Consider the following 12,180-nt stretch of genomic DNA (forward strand, 5'->3'; position numbering starts at 1 on the left):
TAAATGTTCTCACCGCAACAATAAGAACAAAGATGGCAGTTGTGTGAGGTGAAGAATGTATCAACTAACCTATCGCAGCAGTCATTTAGCAGTATATACGGGTATCAATCATCACGTCATACACCTTAAACTTACACAATATTATATGTTAATGATCTCAGTATATCTGGGAAAAAAAGCTATGTCCACTAAATTAATAGTTTTTCAAAGGATAGTCTTTTCCTAGAGGGTGAATTAAGTATTAGATGCATTTCCAGAAGAAAATGACAAATGTCAAGTCAAATAACACGTGTAAAGTGATTAAAATGTTGTTGTTGTTGATGGACCTTAGAAGTCAGGGATAACAAATTTGTAGCTTGAGTGCCATTGCCCCTATTATACCCAAGGCAGATATTAATAATCCATCCTGCTGAGCCCAAGTATGATGTCAGAATCCTCTCCAGAAGCAGCCACTGCCTCTCGGTCATGGTTGGTACATGAGATGACCCCAGGGCTATCACTAGCACATATGTTGCCTTCAGGCAAATCATGATGAGACATCCTTTCTCAAGATCTTCCACCTCCTTCTTTTGAATTATTTTTATAATATATTGATGTTTGTATGGAACAAAATACATCTGCTGGAAAATCATTATAAACAATCGATCTCTGATGTCTATGATAAGTTTGGCATCCCCTAGGATGGGATACCCTTGAACAATACACTATCTGCATAAACCATTCACAGCAGCCCTGGGTGATACTTTTTTGTCATCTCTGCTAGAGATCCCCCCCCCAAAATAAACAAATCCTTATCTCCCCCCAAAAAAAGAGTGGTCTGAGACCCCTGGAGACTGCTCCATTGTCCTGACGTTCTAGCACTGGAGTTTGTCCTACTTAGGTATCTGGGAGGCAGCTGAAGTACCCACTTCCTCTTGGTCTTGGTCAGATGTACAGTCCATATAGCAAGGCAATACGGCAAGACATAGGACGCTAACGAGGTATTATTAACCAGTCAGCTGTTTCCGTTTCAGGGCAGTAAGATGGAAGGAAGACTGTGGGTCTTTGTTCCAATTAAAACTGAGACTTAATTCCATTTTTTCCCCAGTCCATGAGTTTGCTAATTTCACATTCCAGTGATTTGCAATGAACATAGTTCCCTGGGGCCTTTGCTGTTGCATTGGCCGTATTGCAGGCCCAGCCTCTCCCAACACCCAGCATTTGGGGTGTGCAGTCCAGTGGTTCTGAAGAGGTGTTTTGGGTAGCACGGTCTGCTGGGCTTCATGATGAGTAAGGGGAACTCAGATGATGAGGACATCTTCCACCCAGCAGGTTCTAACTGGTCACTTAGAGTTTTTAAATCAGCATTCCCAACTTGAGACTTGGTACAGACACACGGAAGTCCTCGTGCTTTTGTCCCTCTCAAGAAAGACCTATGTCCATTCAGCAGAGCAGAATGAAAGAGCAGAGTAAGGTTGGTTTTAGAAAAGATAATCATCTTTTCTAAAGTCCTAGCCCCAGTGCAGGTCAAGCCAGACCTAGATCAGCAAGAGAATTCTGAGAGGTCTCAGCTACAGCTTATCACACGTTTCTTTATTAGATAAGTATTACCGTATACCCTGCCTATATCCAAAAGAATATGCAGCGCCTTATACTTAGAGAAATTGTTTTGCTGAGTCTAGGGGCAATGACACAGAATAAGACCAAAAAGGCATCAAGAGGCAGAGGGGAAGGCCAGGGTGTGTTACATCAGGCTCCCTCAGCCCAAAATTTCAGGTTGATTCCCAGGTACTCTCCTGGAAAGGGTATATCTCTGGACTCAGAAATCCTGGATTCAGGTCTTACCTCCGTGCTTGACAGCTATGAGCCTCTGGGGAAATGATTGAATCCCTGAGCCTTAGTTTCTACACCCCCAAAATGCTGGGGCTAGGTCCCTACTTCCCAGAGCCTTTGTGTGAAATGAGGTTACCAGAGACCCCTCCCTCCTCTTCCCACAGCCCAGCAAGGATGCTTTGACTCACCTTCCCTGTTATCGAATGCCTGTTCTCTGCAAGACACCTGGCGTTATTTCTCCCTCCTCCGAGTCTCTAGAGCCCTTGGTTGCAGACTTCTTTTGCACCTAGTGATTCTGTTTATTTCCCAGTCACAGGTCTCTTTAACCCTCTTCCCCTACTAGATTATAAACTTCATTAAAATCTAGTTTTTCCAGTCTTACCTGTCATCATGTTTCCTGCAGCATCCAGGCCCCACTCCAGTCAGAAAACAGTAAGCACTCAGTGGATGTTTGGTGAGCTGAGGGAAGGAAGGAAGAAGGAGCTCCAAGTGCATAGGGGCAGCATTCTGCCTCACACCTGGCTGGAAAGGTGGCCTGCCACCCCCGTTCAGGTGTGTATGGGTAGACATGGATGTGCCCAGAATTTATCAGTCTCCCCTTCATCTCAAGTACCACTTGGCACCTTGTCTTTCTTTGGTCTCATAGAGTCAGAGGAATTGAAATATCTGGAAAGGTCTGGTCACCTGGAGAAGCACCTACTCACATCTACCCTTGCACTTGTGTATTCCTTTTTCCTGGAGTCAGTTTCCATCCTCGTGCTGATGATTCCCAAGTTCAGATCCACTCTGTGGACCCTGGGGGGCCCTAGGCCTTATGTCTCATTGCCTTTTAGACATCTTCTCTTGAATGTCCACAGAAATTCACCTTGCCAGGATCTGATCTTAGCTTCCTCCTGTCTGCAAACTCACTGTGTCTTCTGACCCTGAGAACAGCTCAGCATGGGTGTCCTTTCCCTCTCTCTGCTGTCATATCCAGTCTGTAGTTGGGTCTTTGATATATGCTCCCAGCTCTCTGTCTCCTTTGCCACTGCTCCAACCCTGCGATCTCTTGCTTGGCCTATTCCAACACCCCTTTTGCCCTCCTCCAGTGCTTTCTCTCTTGTAGCCAAAAGGTGAAACTGCAGATGTGATCATGCCACTTCCCTGATTAAACCCATCAGGATAGCTTCCAAACACCTAAGCAAGGCTTACAAGATCCTTCCTGCTGTGCCTCTTGCTCACCACCCGCCCTCACCTCATGCCACCTTCCCCCAGCACTGAAAGCTTCAGTCTTATTCAGCTGTCAACCCCTCACCCACTGTGGTCCCTCTTGCTTTGGGGCCTTTCACAGGTGCTGTTCACCCTCACCTTCAACACTTGTTCAGGTCTCAGCTTAGCATTTCCTTCTCCAGAAACTCTTCCCTATCATTCTCCCCAGAAGTCTGGATTGATTACCCCTATTATATATTCCTGTAGTACCCCAATTGTAGCACTTAACTAGAACTACCCATTTTATGTGTTTTCCTCCTCATCTTGGTAAGGACCATGCATTAGGTCTGCCTCACTTACTGCTGTATCTCCAGCACCTTGCAGAGAGACTTGGTATAACAGATGCGTACTATTTGCTGAATGAATAAATGAATGAATAAATGGCTTAATTTCTGCTCATGCTATATCCTAGTTAGAATGAAAGTGTTGAGAATTTGGGATGTCCTTGTTTGGTCTCTAGATAGTATTATACCCATGTTCTCTATATTCCTCTTACTGGCCTTTCATAGCAGGTAGAATGCAGGTCCTGAGTATGGCTAGTCCCTCCGAAAAGACTTGATCGGTGTTTGCATGGGATAGGAGACACTGCTCTGATTCTTCTTCAGAGGCACCCTGGGCTGGGGCTGGATTAGAGAGCTCAACCGGCTTGGTGAGGGACCTGAATGAATAAGGGCTCTGATCAGTTTTTTAAAAGAAAGCTCCTATAGACTTGAAGGGTCTTGGAAGAGTCCTAGAAGGTGAATCTCGAATGGGGCTTTGCAGGATGGGCAAGAATGATGTGGTTTGGGAGGGTTGAGGAAGGAGGAATTTATAGGGATAGGTTGACCACATGAGCGATCTGGTTATTTACCTTGGAATCACACCAGCAGAACTTCAAAAATTAGTTGCCTGTGAAGAAATTGTCTACGCAAATTCAGGATAGAAATTACCTCTGGAGTTTGGGGAGCAGAGGTTTCAGTAATTGCCTGTTTTTCAGCTAGAAGGTGGCACAAGACTCTTTTCATTCTTCTTCAAACTGCCTATGTATGTCACAATTTTTAAGTTTAAAGAATGTTAGTTGATAGGACCAAAAGCTTAGTAAATAAAGCAACAAATGATGTGATCCTATCAGATAGGAGTGAGGCTAAAACGTTTCGCATGTAGTGAGATTTTAAAGTAATTTCCTCCTGTCTCTATTTTTAATAAGTGAATGTGTTTTTCATAAAGTGTATGTATAATGGGGGCGGGGGGTATATTTCAAGCTTCCCAAGGCTTTGGCTGCATAGGCAACTATGGGAAAGCAGTGGGTGTGGAAGTGAGGTGGCCCTGGGTCTCGGTGTCAGCGCTGCTGCTTCCTTATCACTGTGTGGACCTGGTTGGGACACTCCATCTCCCCAAGAGTCTCAGCGTCCTCACAGGTAGGATGGGAATTGTAAGAGCTATGTCACAGGATGCTCAGAGGTGTAAAGCAGGCAACGAGTACAAAGCACCTGGCACAGAGCCTAGGGGAGGGACCCTTACAGACCATTTAATCCAGCCTCTTCATTTTGTTTCATTTAAACTGTTCTTAACTGCACACGATAAATCAAATAGTACAGATGAGCTTATGGTGAAAAAGATCGTTCTTGGCTCCGCTGCACATCTCCCCACCTGCATCTCAATCCCCAGAGCAACCTGCTTTAATCCTTTCTGTTTCTAGTTCTTCTAGTTGGTATCTCCATAACGCTTAGTAATATGAGGCTGACCTCTATTTCTTCACGAGCAACTTTAAACAATACTTATTTTCCCCCTAGTTGGAAAGATAAGACTTCAGCTCATTTACATCTGTTCCCTCTCTTCCTCTCAGTATTTGATTATGTTACATTTTATTACTTCTGTTGTTTTCCCTTGTAATCAGAGATAATATACTTACACCTCTGATGCTTCTTTCAGTAACATTATTTAGTATTTTGACTCGAAATTAACAGTCCTAGTTTCCACTCCTAGACTTTTACCTCCTACCTCCTGTCAGCTACCCTTTTACTTTTATACTGGCACAGCTGTTTTTTTTTTTTTTTTTTTTTTTCTTTTTTTTTTGCTGTACGCGGGCCTCTCACTGTTGTGGCCTCTCCTGTTGCGGAGCACAGGCTCCGGACGCACAGACTCAGCGGCCGTGGCTCACGGGCCTAGCCGCTCTGCGGCATGTGGGATCCTCCCAGACCGGAGCACGAACCCGTGTCCTCTGCATTGGCAGGCGGACTCTCAACCACTGCGCCACCAGGGAAGCCCCGACAGCTGTATTTTTTGTAACATTTGTATTTTGTTCTGCATCTGTGATTTGTTCCTTAAGTGTAGCCTAAAAAAAAAGAAAAAAGAAAAAAGTGTTTTTCATGTTATTAATCCTATGCAAATATTGTTCCTTGCTGGACCAAGTGTCATGACCAAGGATTTTGTTTTCTTCCCTCTGATTCCAGCATCAAGACCCCAAAAGCTCCTTACTTTAAAGTTAAGAAGAATTACTTTCAGATTTTTTTCCCAGATTAATTTTTTGAAGTAATATATATTTAACGTAGAAAATGTAGTAAATACATACAAGTAGGAAAAAACAGGAAGGAAGAGAGAGAGGAATAGAAAATGAAAAAACACCTGAAAATCCAGCTTTATGGAGCAGTTACTAGAAATACTTCACATAGTGTTCATACAGGGTAATCAGTACATTGAAGAGAAAATACTTCCTATAGTGATAAGGGGAAACATCTGTGCCTACATAAGAAAACCCAAAATAGGAAGGATTCTGTCCTAAGTCTCAATTCCCTTATGTGCCACAGACTTTCAACTTTTATTCCACATACTTATTGAGCATTTGCTATCTGCCAGGCACTGTGCTTACTCTTGCGAGTAAAATATGGTCAAAAATAATCATTGTCCCTACCTTCCTGAAGGTTACATTCCAGTAGGGAGATGTAGGTATTAATCAAATAGTCACATGTGGGCATGTATAATACAAATTGGGTTCAAATGTTGAAAGGAAAAGAGCTTGGTTCTTTGAGGACATATAACAAAGGAACCGCATGGACAGGGAGGTATTGCAGTTGTCCAGGAAGTCTCCCTGGAAGGAATGATGCTTGAATTGAGATCTGAAAGAAGAGTGGGAGGACTTCCCTGGTGGTGCAGTGGTTAAGAATCCGCCTGCCAATGCAGGGGACATGGGTTCAAGCCCTGGTCCAGGAAGATCCCACATGCCATGGAGCAGCTAAGCCTGTGCGGCGCAACTACTGAAGCCCTGCGTGCCACAATTACTGAAGCCTGTGCACCTAAAGCCCGTGCTCCACAACAAGAGAAGCCACTGCAATGAGAAGACCGCATGCCACAATAAAGAGTAGCCCCCGCTCTCCGCAACTAGAGAAAAGCCCGCGTGCAGCAACGAAGACCCAATGCAGCCAAAAATAAAATAATTAATTTTTAAAAAAGTGGGAATTTACTAAGCAAAGGAGGGGAGTGGGAGAGATAGGTTAGGGAGCATTCCAGAGAGAAGGCAGAAATTCAGTGATGAATATGCAGACGGTGAATTCAAGTAACAGAAAGCTGTCATGGCTGGAGCACAAAGAGCTGGCAGGGAGTGAGGAAGAAACCCACTCTAGGTGGCCTTCACAGGCTAGGGGCCGGGTGGGTTCCTAGCAGAGTGGAAGGCCAAATGCCATCCTTTAGGATAGAGATTGGATGAGAAGGCGGTGTGCATTAGCCTAAGTGCCCACAGAGAAGTCTGTTCAGATCCCTGACAGGCTTTTGTGTGCTCTGAACTGGACATTTTTATCAGTCGCAATGGCCTCAGCTTATGAATGCCAAACAAACACCTTCCACAAAAGGCGTTGCAGGGTATGTAGCCACTTCATCATGCAAATGGCCACATAGCTCATCCTTGGGGACCTTCCAGGCAAATGTTTTCCCACCTCTATGAGGAAACCACATCCTTCTCTTTCTTCACCTTCAGTAACAAATGTCATTACAAGGTAGAGAATACACAGGAAGCATGCCAACAGGAAGCACCCCCAAAGAACCTCTGGCCCTGCAGGTTGCAAACTCGAGTGGGAGGCGCAGGGTGCAGAGCGGGGCTAAATGGAACACTCCTGTCTCCCCCAAGGAAATCTGAAGTGGATGCTCATCATGTAAAATGAATAAAGCAACAACATTGGTCTTGTTGTAGAGGGCCCAGAACCTTCTTCCCCTTTCTCCGTCCCCTAAGGTGGCTTCTAAGGTCAGTTTTATTCACATTAACAAAATAGAAAGTTGATATTCATGCAAGGGGGCAACTTTCCTAATCAGAAGACATTTCTAGGAGCAACTGAAATTTTTGGAAGAAAAGTAAACAAGAAAAATAAGAAAACTTGGCAGTAGGGCTATGTGTACCAATCCTCTGCTTGGAATACTTGTGTAATTCCTCATTGCCCTTAAATTCCAGACTTCATACCATACTATGAGACCTCGCATGATCGGGTCCCCCCCTTCTGTTAGGAACTAAGACTGTACTATGACTACCTGTGTCACTATACTCCAGCTTACTCTCTGCCCCAGCGCCATTGCACTTACCTCGTATCTACATGGCTGGCTCCTTCTTTATTCCATTCTCTACTTAAATATCTACCCCCTCAAAAAGGTTTCCCCTAACCACCCTCTCTGAAGTAGTCACTTCCCCACTCCCAGTCACTCTCTAGCCTGGTACCCTATTGTGTCTTAACACTATCTGAAAATTTCTGGTGTGTTTACTTGTTTTTATCTCTCTCAACTACAATGTAATTTATGTGAGTACAGAGATCTCATTCAACATCATATCTGCAAAGCCTAGAACAATGCCTGGTACTCAATAAATGTTTGTTGGATGAATGGATGTAATAGTATTCTCATATATGGAGGATAGTCATGTGGATAAAAAAAAATTCATTTATTCATCTAAGAAACCTGAGATAACAAACATCCATTAATAAATAATTATTGAGAGACTATTATGTCCTAGGCACTGGGGATAAAAGGTAAAAATAGAGGCGGCATCCCTACCCTTAAGGAGCTCAGAGTGTTGTGGTCAATGTGGAGAAATGTGGAGAGAATCCAAAACATGAGGACTTACTGGTCATGGGACGTGAGGAAGAGAGACGAAAATTGAACCCCGGGTTTTAGACTTGGGCAGGCGAGGAGATTATTGTGCCATTCTGGGAGCAAAGGAACCTCACATAAGAAGGGGAGAAGAAGGTCAGCTTTAGAAATGTGGAGCTGTGGAATATCCAGTGGAAATATCCAGTAAGGAGGTGGATATCCAAGTCTGGAGCTTGAAAGAGAAGCCTGGCTGGAAATACAGAGCTGGTGAATCAAAGGCAGTGCTTGTAGACATGGGAGTAGGTGAGACAAAGTAGGTAAAATGAAGTGAGGAGAAAAAAAGAAAGAGGGACCTTGGAGAAAACCAACATTTAAAGGGTGGTTAGAAGCCAAACTTGTAAAAGAATCTAAAAAGAAGAAATCAAAATAATGGAAACCACAGAACTCATTGTCATAGTAACAGAGGGAAGACCGTGCCTAATACATTAGAGATGCCATAGTACGAGGACTGAAAGGTATCCATTGAACGGGGTGACAGAGCAGCCTTCAGTAATCTTTGCCAGAGCCACTGCCATGGCGTGTTTTAGCTGGGCGTGACGTTTGTGTTTGCTGTCAAGGGAAGTGAAGACTGGGAAATGGAGAGAGAGGTAGAAAGCTCTTGTCAGGTGCTTGGCCCTGAGAGGAGGAGAAAGATGGAAGGGTAGCTGAAGAATCTGGCTAGAAAAACACATTCAGTAATACTCTAAAGAGCAGAACAAGGATCTTGAATGGAAACTACTGGGAGGCTGCCTTGGTTTAAAACTTTCTAACCATTAGAATTGTTCAAAAATGGGTTGGGCTGCCTCCAGAAGTACTGAGCTCTTGATTACTAGAGGTATCGAAGAATAGCCTAAATGTTACAGTATATTAAGAAAGAATCAGGTGTTCAATCAGTAGTCTAGGCTTCCACCATAAGAAACTGGAGAAAGAAAAGCAAATGAAACCCAAAGCAATCAGAAGAATGGACATAATAAAGATAAGAACAGAAATCAGCAACATTGAAAGCAGAAACACTATAGGGAAATATAAATGAAACTAAAAGCTGATTCTTTGGGGAAAAAAAAATCAATAAAATTGAAAAACCTCTAGCCAGACCAAGAAAAAAAAAAAAGAGAAGACACAAAATACCAGTATCAGGTATGAAATAGGGATATCACTATAGATCTCACAGACATCACAAGGATAATAAAGGCATACTACAAGCAACCCTATGCCCATAAATTAAACTTAGATGAAAGGAATCAAGTCTTTGAGTCACAGAAAACCTCAAAACTCACTTTTAAAAAAATCGATAACCTGAACAGTACTATATGTGCTAAAGAAATTGTATACCTAGTTAAAAAAAAAAGACTTCCAACAAAGAAAACTCCAGATACAGCTGGTTTCACTTGTGAATTCTTACAAAAAAATTTTTTTTGAATACATTTTTTTGCATACATTTTTTAACATCTTTATTGGAGTATAATTGCTTTACAATGGTGTGTTAGTTTCTGCTTTATAACAAAGTGAATCAGTTATACATATGTTCCCATATCTCTTCCTTCTTGCGTCTCCCTCCCTCCCACCCTCCGTATCCCACCCCTCCAGGCGGTCACAAAGCACCGAGCTGATCTCCCTGTGCTATGCAGCTGCTTCCCACTAGCTGTCTACCTTACGTTTGGTAGTGTATATATGTCCATGCCTCTCTCTCGCTTTGTCACAGCTTACCCTTCCCCCTCCCCATATCCTCAAGTCCATTCTCTAGTAGGTCTGTGTCTTTATTCCTGTCTTACCCCTAGGTTCTTCATGACATTTTTTTTTCTTAAATTCCATATATATGTGTTAACATACGGTATTTGTCTTTCTCTTTCTGACTTACTTCACTCTGTATGACAGACTCTAGGTCTATCCACCTCATTACAAATAGCTCAATTTCGTTTCTTTTTATGGCTGAGTAATATTCCATTGTATATATGTGCCACATCTTCTTCATCCATTCATCCGATGATGGACACTTAGGTTGTTTCCGTCTCCGGGCTATTGCAAATAGAGCTGCAATGAACATTTTGGTACATGACTCTTTTTTTTTTTTTTTTTTTTTTTTTTTTTGCGGTACGCGGGTCTCTCACTGTTGTGGCCTCTCCCATTGCGGAGCACAGGTTCCGGATGCTCAGGCTCAGCGGCCATGGCTCACGGGCCCAGCCACTCCACAGCATGTGGGATCCTCCTGGACCGGGGCACGAACCCGTGTCCCCTGCATCGGCAGGCAGACTCTCAACCACTGCGCCACCAGGGAAGCCCCATGACTCTTTTTGAATTATGGTTTTCTCAGGGTATATGCCCAGTAGTGGGATTGCTGGGTCATATGGTAGTTCTGTTTGTAGTTTTTTAAGGAACCTCCATACTGTTCTCCATAGTGGCTGTACCAATTCACATTCCCACCAGCAGTGCAAGAGTGTTCCCTTTTCTCCACACCCTCTCCAGCATTTATTGTTTCTAGATTTCTTGATGATGGCCATCCTGACTGGTGTGAGATGATATCTCATTGTAGTTTTGATTTGCATTTCTCTAATGATTAGTGATGTTGAGCATTCTTTCATGTGTTTGTTGGCAGTCTGTATATCTTCTTTGGAGAAATGTCTATTTAGGTCTTCTGCCCATTTTTGGAAGAAATAATAACAATTCCAGAAAATAGAAATTCCAGAAAATAGAATACCAAAAATTTAAGGGAGAAATAATAACAATTCCAGAAAATAGAAAAAATAGAACTCTTTCAACTTATGAGGTCAGCATTACCCTAATACCAACACCAACGACACTTGAAAACTCCAAATCAATGTCTCTAATGGATATAGAGTAAAAATCCCCAACAAAATATTAGCAAATAAAATCCACCAATACATAAGAAGGATAATGCATCACAACCAAGTGAAGTTTACCCCAAGAATGCAAGGCTGGTTCATCATTCAAAAATCAATCCATATAGGGACTTCCCTGGTGGTGCAGTGATTAAGAATCCACCTGCCAGTGCAGGGGACACAGCTCTGAGCCTTGGTCTGGGAAGATCCCACATGCCGCAGAGCAACTAAGCCTGTGTGCCACAACTACTGAGCCAGCGCACCACAACTACTGAAGCCCGCTTGCCTAGAGCCTGTGCTGCACAACAAGAGAAGCCACGGCAATGAGAATCCTGCGCACCACAATGAAGAGTAGCCCCCGCTCGCCACAACTAGAGAAAGCCCACGCGCAGCCATGAAGATCCAATGCAGCCAAAAATAAATTTAAAAAATTAAAAAAAAAATCAATCCATATAATTCACCGTATTAATGAATGAAGAGTAGCCTGAATAATCAGTAGGCAAGTTTTCAGATTACATGATGAATCAAAGGATCTAAGCTTAGACATAGCAGTAAAGACCAAGTTACTTGATTTACTGGTTTGGGGAGGAACAGATTAATTAAGAAAGTGAGGACATTTCCCCTCTGGCTAAGAAACTGAGAATTACAGTCAGATCAAGCAGGTCTCTCTGGAGAGTTCAGTTGTCCTCATTCTGTCATCCTCACTTCAAAGACTGAGGGAGTTGAGGGGTTTCTTTCTTGAGCAGCTGGCCTGCGAGATTTCCAGGATGGCCATGTTCTACTGATGCCTGGTTAAGAAAGCCAAGGGCCCTCACAATCCTGATTTTCTCAAGATTCTTTAGAATCCAAGAGTATCAGAGTTGAATGAAGGCTGGATCTTACCTAATCCAGATCCCCACAGTTTAAAAGAATAGAAACCAAGACCCATGGAGGGTGGCTCGTGTAGGTCCCCTTCCCCATCACTGAAATCCAGTGATCATGAGCTGGTCCCGGGACAGTAAGCCCATCTGACCATATCTTCCAGGCCTACCCTCTCCCAAACTTTCTCCTCCAACCTTTGTAGTACACGTTTGCTTTTAGCTTACTTTTATGCATAAAGAGTCCCCATCAAAACCTGTCTGGGTCCTAGTCCCTGTTCTCTCACCAGTTGGAGTCTGGGGTGGAGAAAAGCAACCAGACCCAGGCCTTCACACAGAGG

The 12,180-nt window shown here is 43.4% G+C and overlaps 1 protein-coding gene across 1 annotated transcript in view; it reads left to right on the top strand.

Moving 5' to 3' along the window:
* The window catches only part of CYFIP2 (cytoplasmic FMR1 interacting protein 2), a 134,155-nt gene that overhangs the window by 108,128 nt on the left and 13,847 nt on the right, over positions 1–12,180 (top strand). The window lies entirely within an intron of this gene.

The sequence above is a fragment of the Mesoplodon densirostris genome, chromosome 3, assembly GCF_025265405.1.
Source record: "Mesoplodon densirostris isolate mMesDen1 chromosome 3, mMesDen1 primary haplotype, whole genome shotgun sequence".
Lineage (NCBI taxonomy): Eukaryota > Metazoa > Chordata > Mammalia > Artiodactyla > Ziphiidae > Mesoplodon > Mesoplodon densirostris.